This window comes from Serinus canaria, chromosome 2 (assembly GCF_022539315.1).
Source record: "Serinus canaria isolate serCan28SL12 chromosome 2, serCan2020, whole genome shotgun sequence".
Lineage (NCBI taxonomy): Eukaryota > Metazoa > Chordata > Aves > Passeriformes > Fringillidae > Serinus > Serinus canaria.
In genome coordinates, this window is record NC_066315.1 from 145,136,064 (window position 1) to 145,151,397 (window position 15,334).

Genomic DNA, 15,334 nt, shown 5'->3' on the forward strand with positions numbered 1-15,334 from the left:
GTTTGACACAGTTCACACCAAATAGTTATTGGAACAGAAAGCAGATGTCATTTTTGGATCCAAGGCCAAAACTCAGATTGATTGTCCCAGCTAATAAGTCACCTAGAAAGTTCAATGCTTTGTTATGACAGCCTTTTATACCATGTCTCCACATAAACCCCAGGAATTTTCAGAATCCTTACAGAATATGCCAGGGTACCTTGACTCCCTTGGGACAAAGACAGGAGCAAGACTATCCAGTCATTAACAGAAGAGCTCTAGACTTGTTCAGAGCCATGTTTTTCAGACATAGAAGACTATTTCAAGCTAAGCAAGAAGAGACTTTGAGAATTATTTTAGATCACTAAAGGTGGGTTTAGATCCCAGTTGCACCAGGGTATAAATGGTGCTTTGAAATGATAAAAGTATATACTAAAAATTAGGATTGTGTTCAGCTCCAGGGACTCTGTGTCCTGACTAATATCTCAGCTCTACAGCAAATGATATGTGAATGCCAGCCATGGACTTCCTTTCCCCTCGACCCTCCTTCCTGACAGGATTTTCACACCAGTGAAGATGGGACACAGGGGCTGATCTGCAGGGCTCCCAGACAAAATATGGGGAGACTTGCATCTATATGACAAACACCAGGTTTTTCAGCTGTCCAAAAAAAAATTCATTCCTGTGCTCTCTTTCCTAGCATCACTAAGTGATTCAGACAAAACACAAAGTTCTAAGGCTGAATTGTTTAGACACTGGAATCTTCATTTCATATTCATGTGCAATATTGGCAAGTGACCAAAATGAGAGAAACCTAATGCTGTTATTCTGTGCATCACTGTATTTACTCTGTTGCTTCTTGCACTAGGACATTTTCTGTAAATTGAATTGAGGAGAAGCAAAACAAATACAGCCAAGATACCATCAATCCCTTAGAAGATTTGGACTATAAAGAGCAATGTTTGTACTTTATATAGGAGATACCAAAACTCATTTCCCTTCCTGTTATCTATATGCAGGTGGTCCTGTCTTTTTTAAGTGAGAACAAGATAAACAATGAAAAGCAATTTCAAGAAAGGTCTTTTAGCTATGAAAATTAAAAAAAAAAAAAAAAAACAGTTATATTCTGTGTTATGTTTTGTCATATTACTGAACTGTGGCAGCCACTACACCGAAGAGCATTGCAAAAGGGGAATGGTCTCTCATATTGAATTTCTATTTCTCCTTTTTTTTATTTTATTCATGCCCTGTGGTGACAAGAAGTGCACAGGTGACGATGATGGGCCTGTAGGAAAAGAAAATAAATTTACAAAACAAGCAAAGACAAATAGTTGGGCCAGTTATAGTGAACAACCTTTTTTTTTTCTTTCTTTTTTTTTTTTTTTTTTTTTTACTTGTTTGCCTGATTCTGAAGTGATGTTTAGGTTGATTTGACTTCATTTGGTTAATAATTCCTTCTCCATTTTTTCCTGATCTAACAGATAACTAAATGCATTATAGATTCTTTGCTTCCCAGATTCAAAAATTACAGTCCAGCTCCAGGAAAGAACTCCTGCAGCTGATTCTGTGTCTTATCTCAGCCTCAGGAGGGAAGAACCATCACACCTGGATCAGTTTAAGCATGTACTTTTACCCTTCCAAAGGACTTGAGCACTGGGAAGCAGAACTGGAATGTATACAAAATAAGCACATTTCACATATTTTTCCAATACTAAAGTATGGCTCAGAAGCCCTGTGGACTTTTTTCTTCCAAAAAAAATTTACAGCAACCTGTGTTTCCCCATCACCTTAATGGGGTCAGTGCTGTACTTGCAGCCAGTGCCAGCCCTGCAATCCTCACTGCCCACAGCACCACAGCAGTTTTTCTCAACCCAAAATTATAATCTTATGGCTGTCTATTTCTTCTGGAGTTATACCTCAAATATTATAAATGAACAATCTAACTTAAAAATAATTCAATTTAAAAATAGATGGGTTCCTTTTTGATTAAGTGGTGATAGCTAAGTACCTTCAAAAGTTGTTTCAACAGATCCTTTTTTATGAAAACATTCAAATTAGACATGTTTGTTCTCAAACTAATGATTGTCTCATGAAAGAAAGGAACACTGAAGCCTTGCTCTCTTGGCAATGGGTACTGCTACTGGACTTGCCATGAGGCTGGAGAGTTTTATGTCACAGAATTTGTGCCATGTCTTTTCCTAGGATATTGCAGCAGGGAAAGGGATGTGAACAGCCTTTCTTCTCTTTGCAGCACCTTTCAGGTGCCACTTAAGGAACAAGAGAATTACAGCTAAGGCCTTTTTCAAGGCCTTTTCAGTTGGATGTTAAAACTGAACATGTGGATGTTAAAACTGTCTTCCTGAGATATATAGGTTAAACTTATTCACAAACACACAAAAAAATGCATGAACAAAATTTTTTTAAGGAACATGAAATAAGTGAACAAGGCTGTCATCACAGAAATGTTAGGAGAACCCTATTATTTCTCCTAGTTTTCTTCTTTATTTATTTTTGAGATTTCCAGCATTTTTTTGCTAAAAAACCCAGCTATAAATATTTTTTCAGATTTGCAGGAATGCAACTTTTTGAAACACATCAAACAGTATGGCCCTTGGAAAAGGAGAATGAGGCTGTGATTCAAGCAGAGTGCAGAGAAGAGTGCCAGAAGCCATAGAGCAAGCAGCAGGAGTCAAAACCACACAGAGCTGCTGATGCCATGATTGCCACATCCTAGTTCAGTCTTACAGGTAAGTACTTTAAACATTTTCTAGTTCTAAAATAATTTAATAAGCAAGCTCACTAGAGCCTTTGGCAAGTTTTTTTTTAAATGTAAGCAGGTTATTTTAAACTGCTATCTTGCTTTCGTGATTTTCTGTAAGTGTTGAAATTAAAAAAACAAAGGATAATGAAGAATAGAAGAATAAGGATAAACAAAGGATAATGAAGAATAGATAATAAAAGATATGTCTCTTTTCTTTTTCTTCTTGACCTGTTTCACAATAGCAGAAACTGGAGTTTTTATGATAAATGCTTGACAATTTTTTGTAAATTGGGGATGCTTGACCAATTAGTAAACTCTAATGGTGCAGTATATACTCTAATATTAGTATTATGCAATACTAATATGTAGTATTGGTATATTTTCTATTTTCTTTTGGAGTGTCAATTGGAATGATTCACAAGCACATACCTCCAATACAGATGAATTCTTGCATAAGTTCCTGATTTATCTAATTCAGTATTTCTCATGTTCCTGTCCACCATGCACTTTTGATCAGAAAAGTCTAATCAGAAGAACCTCTGAAGATAGTCTAAAATTTCACATTGCTCCAAGGATGAATTCTCCCAGTGACACCTTGTATGAGTGGCTGAGTCAGTGCTTTGGTGGCATGTAACTGTGAACCCTTGAGCTAATGTCCCCTGGAAATTATACTTTCAAGAACAGTATTTCTTCTCACTTTCATCTCCTTGGACTGAGGGCAGCAAGGGCTGATTCAGTCATCAGTTAGGAAGCTGGACTCTAATGGAGCTGAAGGAAGGGACACTCAGTTGAACCTGTTTGCATGCCAGGGCTGAATTTCAGTTATTATTGTAGTGAAAGCATATTGTCTTACTGTATTCAGGGCTCTGATACCATGCTTTAGAGCAAATCAGGTACTGAAACCTTCTGGAAAGAATCCAGTTCTAATTTTAACTACTAAATAAATAAATTGGACAAAGATGAAATAGCTGTCCAACAATGCAGTGGTATGCTTGCATTTATTATGCAGCCCTTTTTACAGTACACCATGCAGTTTGCATTTCAAAGGATAATTAGAGATGGGTTCTCAGTTTCACTGTAATTTGCTATTAACAATGCTTTTGTTTCAAACTGCATTGCATTTCATCAGATATTGTTGTTAAAAGAAATGTTTTCTGATAACCATCAGCAAGAGCTCTGGTGGCTTTAAGGCTGGCTTGTCCAAATACCTTTTTTTCTCCACAGATTTTAAAAATGCAGATAAGTGTTTTCTTCAGGAGGTATGCTGCTCAAGAACACTAATGGGAAAAGCATGTCAAACAATCCCAGCTTGGTGGTCAGGCAAACAAGGGCAAATTACTTACCTGCTACTAAATTTAGTCACTTCCCTGCTTATTTTGTGTTAGTATCTCAAAGGCAAAGATTTTGACCCAGCCAAGCAAATAACAATATATTTAATTCCTAAGATAAGCATGTGTAGAACTATAATTCATTTGAATATTAAATCACTGATGATTCTGGACCTCTGTGTGGAGAGGAACTTTTTCTTTTCTACATCACTTTCTCTACTGAAGCAGTCCAATTTTTTTATTTCTTTCTTTTAATTTCTTCTGCCTTCAGTGATTGCATATGGTAAACCAAAGATAGTTCTGGATTTGTACCTTCATAGCTGCAGATTTCTAGTGACAAAGTCTTCAATCTTGGGAACACAGCTGCTGCTGTTCCAATTTCTGTGCCATCCCAGTGCTCTCTGAACATTCCTACTGTTCAAGTTATCATCAGTGCAGGAGGAGTCAGTCACTTAACAAGTACTTATACACCCTTTCCTAATGATAGATGTCTCAAGCTCTGTGCTGCCTGGAAGCCCATGCTGTGGAATGAGGCTCCTGTTGGAGTGGGGACCACACAGAATTTGAACAAAGAAGAAAAAGAAAACTTTCTCTGGCTAAGAAATCTTGCAATTCTAAATAGAAATCTCAGCAATACAGACATCTTTGGAGACCCTGAGAAAGCCACGATTGTTTCTTGGCATAACAGCAAATTGCTGTTCATTTATCTATTTTGTGTAAGAACAAAAGTGAATTTTTAGAACCCTAAGAGCAAAGTGGTTACTTTTGTTCAAACAAGTAAGTCTTCTCACTCAGCATACAAAGACACATTTGAAAAGTGGAGTTCAAGAAAATGCAATGGGAATCATTGTAAGATGTACACATAGCCAACACATTATTATCCCCATCCTTACAAAAGAATAGACAGTCTGTCAGATTTTTTTACATTCATTGAGCTTCCACTTATCAACATTTATACTGTCAGCAATTTCTAAATTGTTTCGTGCACCACTGCAAGACTGAGCAATGGCTGTGTTGTAACTGCCTATACATTTCCCCATACATTGGAAGAGGTGGAGAAAATAGCTACTAAATTCATCAAAAGAAATAAGCTGAATTTCCATTGGCTACTAAATATAGGATTTAGTTTTGATACCCATCACTGCTTTAACTCTTACAATTTTTAAGCACAGCACAACATATAGGGATGTAAGAGAAATAAATTGCAATAGTCTGTTTGACTTTGTAAATGATACCTAGAAACTTCCACAGAAGCTTTCTTCCACTCATTTTACTGTAGAAATGTCTAAATTATTATGTCCATTTGAGTGGTTTGTTAAATCAAAAATCTATTTCACTTATTCTATATTACTCTGTACCTACCTAAGTTTTTCCTTGGCTTATGAAACTCGATGAAGTTGTGTCTAAATCATGAATCACGTAAAGTGCTAAAAAAAGCCTTTCTTATTTTAATATCCCCTTGAGTCCTAGAAGAAAGCTCTTATAGGCAGACTGACACAGTGATAGATCCTATTCCACTCATGCGTTTGATAGAACATGTCATCATCATTTACTATTTTATTTCTTTTCAGCTGGGGATGTGTGTATGTGTGTATGTTTGTGGAGAAAGACAGGCTTAAAAAGAAAGTTAAAAATAATGTTTTCATTGTGTGTTTGGACAAGACATACATTTTAAGTGCTCAGTTTCAGAATCAGACAAAACACTGCTGAAGCTTAAATGGCTTCTTAATAGTACTAGGCAATTTAGATGCACTTAGAAGTGACACAGCTTCCATTGCTGGCCAATTGTTGAAGGAAGTATCATTTGTCAAAATGGTCTCCAAAATGATCCATTTTTTAAGTGCCTCCAATGCCTACATATCAATCTCAAACATATTCCTGAGTGTTTAAAAGTTATCTAATAAATTTTGCTGTAGTGTATTCTGTTTGTGCCTCAGAGACCATTACCAAACCCATACTCACAGTGACAGCCTCATGGTATACAGTTTTAATTCTGACCTTCCACTTTCTAGAGAACCAGCTATTAAATTCTGAATTGCAGCACTTTTCAAAATCTGTTGAGCTGCAGACTTTGTAAACAAACTAATCCATCAGCAGATATCAGCACTATATGCGAAAAAGGAAGAATAATTTGATGGCTACGGGTAAGAGAACAATGAACATGTTAAATTAATGGGAGATATTACTTGGGAAAACGTAAGCCCTTTCATAAAAGTTCTTTAAAGTTTAAATTTTTTTCTCCTCTAAATCTCATGTTTTGACAGTGATTATAACAATAATGTGGTTCCTGTTAGTTTCCTGGTGCAGAAGGCCTGCACTCAGGCTAATGTCTGCATTTTTCCTCTTAAGTTGTATGTAAATGGGGGAGGAGAGTTTGATTTTATAGGTTTTGGCCCTTTCTTCCACAAATTATATTGAAATTCTTTACCCAGAGAGAAGGCAAGTGGACTCTTGAAATTATTTAGCCACTCTGTTTTCCGCAGAACTAGAGGAGCATTAATATGTGCGTTTGAGTACAACCTAATTTGATTTATTCAAACATCAGTATAATATGAGCTTATTAGTTCCTGTGCCCAGCTTCACAAGAAATACCAGGAAATCCTCAACACAGTGACAGTGGCAGTATTATTACTGCTTCTCCAATACTGAGGGGAGATTCTGTTGGTGCTACTCAAACACCTGAGAAAAACACGTGCCATGGACAGACAGGCTTCATTCAGCATGGAAAGGATGGTGCATTCCTAACAGGCCCAGAAATTCATTACCAGCAAGGCACAAAGCAGCTGGTTTGGACTCTGGGCTGAGACCTACCAGATCAGAAAGTGAATTGCATCATTCAGATAAAGGGTTTCACAGAAGAAACAATCTTCCAAAACCAGGTCTTGAAAACCAACCCAGTCAAGTCATTCAGACCCTTGCTTGGGTGCAAAAAGAATATTTCCTGAGCTATGCCATTAGCTTGTTCTGAGACCTCTGGCAAATGTCTTGGCACTTGTGTTTGCACAGGCTTTGTCCAGCCTGGGATAATGTTGGAATCTGAAAAATCATTTATTGTGAATCAGTGGACTCCTGCCCCCAGTGTGCACTTCTATAATATAAATACCAAATGTGCAGCATAGAACTGTGAGCTGCACACGGCCTTACTTCTGTCATCTAGCTAAAAATCTCCCCCCCCCATCTTCAAGGGCTTTAAGAAAGCAGAAATGGGAGATTTATTTCCATATATACTCATTATTACAGCAGAGACAAAAGGAAATGAATTCTGATTCAAGGTTTGCAAGTTCTGCTGGGATTTACATTAACAGGGCAATTTTGCTATTAATGCTCACCAAAATAAAGAAGCTGAAAGTCAGAAACTTGAAAATCCTTAGATTTCCATATTCAGTAGCCTTGTGCCTTTTTTTAAGGGTTTCTGTGTTCTATAATTCAGGTTTCTCTTTCTTTTCCAGATAGGTCATGTATTCCCATGTATAACACCTCACTCATAATATTTTATAATTTCTTTATAATGTTGAAACACCCTAAAGCTTTTAAAGTTAAATATGTATCTTTTGAAATGTGTACTTTTTAATACACATATGCAGTTAAATTTATTTACAAAAACAGTTGAGTAAGTTTAAAAGTTGGAAAAGCTTATCAGAGCTTTTAATCAGGTTGTTATATAGTGAAGAGAAACTCAGTTGGAGAGATAACTAGAATACATCCTAGGAAAACTACTTTATAGTACTGAGAGAAACAGAGACCAATTTATTTTGCCTATATTAAGCAAAATAATTGGTTTAGTTTCCAGAAAATATTTCTGTCAGGGAAATAGACTAGTTTCTTCCAAAGGAGTAACTTTTAGACCTTTTCTTGTTTATCTTGGACTTTGGAAAGAGATTACCAGATCTGCTCTGGTATATAAAATGGCCTAACTTTGTTCTGAGGAGCTGCAACATCCCCACAGTGCTGGGGGCTCTGGGCTCTTGGTTGTTCCCATCTCTCCTTGTGGTCCCCCAAAAATCCGCTGCTGATCCGGACTCCGTGGAGTCACCAAACTTTGCAGCATCCTGCCTGTGCTCTTGATCTTCCTAGAAGTTCTTTTGCAACATACCATGATTAATAAATGGGCTTTACAGAGTCAACATTGTTCCAGTAGTGTGGGAGCCTTTAAGAACCACCAAGCCTAAGCTGGCAAGCAAGGAAATGAGGGAAAAACTTTACAAAAATATAAATATATGTCTCTTGCCTTGTACTCCATGTAATAGCAACAGGAAATGGGCAGAGTCAGTTATGAATGTTACAAGTAGGAGTGAATATGATGTGAGAATTGAGAGTCATTAAACACCCCAAAGAAACTGGATAAGATAAATTAATTCTGAAGAGTACATAAGAATTTAAACAGAGTGGTGATAAGGTTTGGAGATAGGAACAAGCAGTGGAAACTGAGGTCCAAAACATCATTAAGGAGCAGCACTGGGACCCCAGAAGCAACACTTATAAGGAGTTAATATTCCCTCCAGTGATCAAATCTCCTTCAGTAGCAGTTTTGCTTACTTAGAATAAACATATTTGATGTAGTGTATAGCTGCTGATAATAAAATGATTCCTTAGGGGGTCAATTGTGTCATTCCACTTGTGCTTTGAAGGAAGCTGGAGTAGGGTTCCGTCCTCTCAGCAGGGTCTCCTTTGCTGTCTCATTTTAAAACCAGGTTGTGAGTCAGACTGTGAACCTCAGCTGGGTGGTCTGATCTGAGAGAGGCAGGAGCCTTTCAGCTGATGTGCAATAATTCAAGTGAATAAGCCAGTTTTTGTGGCTATTGTGCAACCACAGGAATGCAAATCTCCTTAAGACCACCTTGGAACTTAAATAGAGATCACTGCAGTCTGCTGCAGACTGTCATCCCAAGATTATCATCCTCTCCTGAAATATATCACACTTATGTAAGTGCAAAAGTTAATATATATAATTAATATATAAATATAAAAGTGAAGAAAAATGTAATTGAAAAAAGAAATCAAAAAGATATCTGGGCTATAAAAAGCCTTTAGGGAGCTTCTTTAAACTCAGGAGTAGAGCTGAGCAAACAATTAAATCTTGGGTTTGTGTGAGTTCTGGAAAAAAATATTTAGGACTGAACAGACTTTGTTACTCTTCTCAAAAATAAAGATTTTTTGATCATTATTAAAAATAAATTTTATTTCAAGATCTGAAAAAGAACAAACTTTTTTTTTGCTTCAAATTGCTTTCACAAGTGCATTTGCAAAAATAATTTAATGAAAAAAAAATCTATTTTAAATGTCTTGAAATAAAAAGCATTATTTTAAGTTACTTTTTAATGGCTTCTATGATTGACATAAATCTGTATTTTTGGAGGAAAACACACTGCACCTATCTTTACTCAAGAGACTACAGATCATACAGCTGAACTCAGCTCAAAATAGTCAGAGTCTCTTTCAATTTTTTTTCTTTTGGATTTAAAGTAACATGCTTTGTTTTGTTAGCTCTTTTTAATTTTAATTAATTCCCTGCATTTACTCTATTTCTAGGATAACTAAGTGCATTTGAGAACCAAATGTTCCTCATGAATCAGTTTCACCAAAGGGAGGAAAACAAAAATGATAAGGCAAAGTCAAAAATGCAGGAGGAGAACTTTTATGAGGGGCATGATCTTCTAAAAAGCAATCAAAATCTTAGCTAGAATATTATGTATAAGAACAAGTCTGTCTGTCTAAAGCAGCGAAGTACTTTATTTTTTTTCCATGTTTGACATTTAGAATCACATAACATCCGTGTGTGACCCCAAAATAATGTATTGACACATCTTGGAGAAACTCGACATAGCACATCTGGATGTTCATTTCTTTAAGAACTGTTCTTTCAAATAACTGCTGCACATCTAAGAGCAAGCTGCTGTTTCAAAAATAATTGCTGTGAGTAGAAGGAAAGCAAACAGCAGAACATGCAGATTCCTTGCAAAACAGCAGATGCAGAGGTTCTCAGGCTACCTGAATTATTTATGGTTGATTCGGCACATCTCTAGTAATGTCTGAGGCTTTATAGGTCTCTGAAACACATCCAAGAAAAATTCACCCATCTTCATGCACCTGCATGCTGTCAATTATAAATTCCATGGACTGTGTGAGCCAGTCATTTAGAAATTTTGGCTGAATCAGTCAGAGGGTAATTCGACACACTTTGTGCTGTGGTCTGCAAAAGCCTCGCACTTATTTTCAGGCATATTCATTTTAATTCAATGACTTTCAAACACGTGATTCAATAGCAGAGAGACACAGGCATCACAATATCATCATGGATCAATGTTCCCTCCAGTCTGACTTTGACTCCAATTCTGCACCTGGATCCAGTAACACAAAATCTTACCAAAATCAATGAGACTGCACTGACATGGGATACTCAATAGCTGAGCTGTCTGTTTGGCATGGCTTTCCAATAATACTCAAAGAAAAGACTTCTCAATAGTAAAGTAGGTACCTCAGTAGCTTTCATGGACCATTAATAGCTAATGGTACTTAATTATTTTTCTCCTTTAAATATGCTTTTACTTCCTCGTGTATATGCAAATAGATCACCATGAATTTTGTATGTGTGAATATTACATAAAATCTCAATTATGCATGCAAAAATATTCAAATACCTTCAACCAAATCTAAATATTTTGTATCTAAAAATAATCAACCAAAACCTTGCAATAAATAGATGTTTATACAAGCAACAGATTATTGAACATCTAAAAAGTCTCAGTTTTAAAATACAAGGATTTAAGTTTGGGGGTCTGGATGAAACAATTAGTATGAAAAGAAAAGTCAGATTAACCTTCTGCTTTTCTCAATGTTTAATTATTATTGTCTTTCCAGCACCATTTCCTGGACAGAATGGACTAGGGTTTTATTTAGCCCATGTATGACCTGTGTTCATGTGTAATTTCTTCTTTAGTAACAAATAGATCTTATTTCTTCAGCTGTTACATTGTAGAGAAGGTCTTTGAATTATTAGAGGTTTAGGGTCAAGAAAGCTGATTTCTTTTTTTTTTTTACATAGGGAAGAGTGGGACTTCCCTTTGTTTGGTCTGTACAAATACCAAACTCCTCCTTCAAAAACCCACAGTGACACAATTCAGGTACAGGATCTGTCTGGTGGCTAAAGCCAAGGAGAGCTGGGATTGCCTTCTTATTCAGTCCATCTTTAAGAAAGAGCATAACTGTAAGTTATCCAGGTATTTTTGCTCTTCAAAATGTCCCTTTTATACATGTTAATCATAGAATACAAAATTCAGAGCAGCAGTATAGAAATATTAGGTATATTTAAAGTTTATTTAAAGTATATTTAGTTTATTCCTAAATATATTGTTTTGTTTCACGTTTTGGTGGGAAGTTTGTTTGTTTGTTTTGTATTATATACATTGCTTGGCTTGTTTTTAATGTTGACCTTGGTTTTTCTGTATTTCAGGTCTTTATTCCTAAAATTTATTATCTTATTTTAATTTACTACCTTACTTCACAGTGAAGCTGTCAAGATAAAGTCCATTAACAGTTTTGAAGTGCTCAGATAACACAGTTTATGTTGTCTGTAAAGATATTTTACCTCAATTTTTTTTCCTCACACACACACTTTCTTGCTTTACTCAACAACTGGTTTGATGACGTGAGGATTAGAAACAGCATTAACTGAAAGTCAAGATTTCTAGTCCTCATTTGTTCATTAATTGCCATGCACGAAGGAATATGGTATTTCAGAGCACTGTTAGTCTGCAAGCCTCACTGAAAAGAGACAACTGCACCTTGGATGTTGTGCCTACAAAATCCTCTGCTGGTTTACTTGAAACAGAATCAGCTTTCCCAGGCTGAACAAAATCCAGTTTAATTTCACCCACAATCCAGCATTCGCAAAGCTCTGGTGAAACACTTTTCACTCAACTACCAAAGTGCAACAACAATATTCAAAATATTTTGGGAACTGCTGCTGTTGCTGTTTCCTTGTTTTCTCCCTGCTCAGCCATCCCTGGTAACCTCCACATGAGCATCGTGGAACCAACACTCACCCAGCACAGTCTGTTAGCTGAAGCTTTGTTCAGGGTTATCAATTCCTACACACATCCTGCTGTTGTGTCTTGGTATTCTTTACTAGTGTGAGATGAATGTATCTACCAGTAAAAAAAAAAAAAAAAAAAAAAAAACACAGCTCTAGCCATGCTATTCTAAGAAATCTGCCAATTTGCAAAAGTAACAATCCAAAAATAATGTAATAACATAATCTCCCTTGGATCTGAACTGCTTTGTAGTACAAGCACTTCTGACCTCCCTTAATAGGCAATTAGAAATTCAGAGTTGTTTCCAGTTATTGAAGAGTAACTATGAGGCTTTTAAAAACTCATGAAAAAGCCTGTAAGGAGAAAAAAAATAAATCTGGAGTGCTGTAATGGGTTCAAATAAAAGCCAACATGTACACAAAAACTATTTCTCAGGGGATGTTCTTTTGAAAGGGTCTGGAAACATCTATTTACCAAAATGCAAAAAGAACTGTTTTCATGTATTAAAAACACAGGAACCCAGTGCACTTTACCATTTGTACTATGATATTAGCATGGATAAACAATAATTAATATAGATAAATAGGCATTTAGGTGCCTAAAATAGGTCTACACTGCCTAAAGGGGCTTCCCTATTTTGGAGATGGAGTCTGATTATAGAAGGAGAACAGTTATTTTTTATTTTTATTTTTAGAGGATACCAGCAGTAACAAGCAGGAAGTGAGACACCTTTTACAAGAGGAACAAAATAATGGCTATGATGACTGGTTATCATGAAAAAACAAAATGGGTGTGTAATAAATTGTAAGTTATTTCAGCCATATTCAGTTTTATTCAATATAGAAGGGTATTTTCCAGAAGGGAAACAGAAAAAAGCTAATCAACAAGAATCAAAATATTCCCTGAGGAAATGTCAATTTTGCAGAGAATATTGTGATACAATAAAATATTGCATGACATTGGGCTTTTACATTATCTACTTTTTTATTATATGACATCAAATCCTATGATACTTAAGTTATATTATCTAATTATATATTATATATTATATCACTGCTCGATCTCCAGTTACCAGTCCCAAAAAGGTCTCTGTCAGCTGTGTGCTTAACCCAATTTCTTTCTGAATATTTTGGTTACTCTCAAACCACTTAACAAGCACTGGATGTCCGTTTTTTCAGACAACTGAACCCATCCTTAAATTTGTATATGCGAAACAGGCTATTTTTTGTTTCAGTACTTCTGCTACCTGAATGCTCCAACCCTTCTAGCCAAGTAAAATCCAAGCTTTGGCTTTAAGAAGCTTGGCTGGTCAGCACAGACTTCTCAGCTGTTCAACTTTTTTTTTTTTGGCTCTAAATTTTTTTGCAAACCAGAATGTAAATGTCATAAATGAAAAATGTGAAGACCTAATAAAAAACAGTATGCAAGAATTAAAATATTATCTATGAAAAATCAGACTTGGCAGGTGATTTTTATTTATTATTTAATTTTATAATTTATTTTTCCTTGTTAACTTCATTAACTTCATTTTCCATTGGGAAAATCAATAAATCTGTTTTCTTTATGCATTATCTCCAAAATAGTGTATTTAATTTTATAGAGTTAAGTTTTTTTTTTTCCTTTGAATCAGAGGAAAAATTTCTTTTTTCTACACATCTGTTCTTACAAAAATGACATTTGTCAGAGTTTCCTTCCATAGTCTGAGCAGCTGAAGACACAGTTTCCTTGGGCTTTGTGTGATTTCTTTTCCAGTTTAGATATGTACAGCTTCTCAGGCTTTTGAACAATTTACAGATCCTCCTGTACGTTATATTTATTATCCTGTACTGCAGTGTTTGTCCAAGAACTCCTTATGGTTCCTCTTCCTTGCCTAATTGTGGCTGGACAATACCTCTACAGTTTAAGGCAGAAAATATATTTTCTGTTCACTATGTGGAGAGAACACCAAGATAAAAAAATAGAATTGAAAGTAATGGACTGGAAAGAAAACATACACATCTACACTTGTTTATCAATGCACAAAGCAGTGACTTTGAACATATCATTAGCTCATAGAGACTGCAGAAATGTGCAGCTGAAAAGGGATATATTGGATTCAAATTCCTTACAATCCTGTGTACATATAATTTCATTGCCTTTTGTGTAATACTGAAAATTTCCTATGCCTGTTTTAGATTGAAGTCATAAAGCTGTTCTAGCTGTTCAATATTTTTCTAAACAATTCCTCCCCACTGCTCCTGGATTTTGAAAAACAAAGCAAAACAGAGACTTTTCCAGCTGGCATTTTTCATGGAAAATAAAGAAAATATATTTCTCAGGCATTTAATCTTTTCAACACACCATATATCTTCCTGCTGCACTGCATTCAAAACTAGAATGGACTAGAGACACACTGAGACAGAAGAATTTAAGTAAAGGCTTGCCTAAGTCTTGGTCTAGCAAAATGAGATGACCTTATTCTCAAAAACCAGATACTGAATTTGACTTGACTAACTTTTATTTAGTATTATGGAATCTGATGAGTCCTATTGATTTCCAAGTCTATAACTCTATCCCTTTCACTTCTCCAATCACCAGCATTAGGTACTGATTGATAATGTTAAGAGGTTTCATAACTGTAGAAACTGATTCTTATGATTAGTTTCATATATCTGATGACAATCATAAAGTTTGATAATTTTAGGATCTCATTAATTTAAGGAATACTACATTGATTTACCTACACTATGAAAAATAACCTGACAAATTCAATATATCAAATGGGTTTTGACTGCCTTGTGTAATATTTAGTTACTATAAAAGCAAATGCTTCCCAGTCTGTTTGGGGCAAGGGGCCCTTTTGAATTCTCCCTTTTGACAGGGGTAAATTAAAGCATGAGGGTTATAGCTTAAACACTCCTGGGAGATGTTGGGACTGGATGAGGCACATCCCAAGGTCCTGGCAGAACCAGCAGCTGTAGTTGCCAAGTCACTCCTGTCTTCACCAATGACACAGAATGGGAATGAGTGCACCCTCAGCTCCCCTGCAGACTACACCAAGATGAGTGGCAGTGGTTGCCAGGCTGGAAGAGTGTACCCAGATGAACCTCATGAAGTTTAAAAATGCCAAATACCTGGTGCTGCACCTGGGTTGAGGCAATCCACAGTGTCAGGGCAGGCCAGGTGATGAATGGATTGAGTGACCCTGCAAAGAAGGACTTGGCCATGCTGGTTGATGAAAAGTTGGACATGGACTG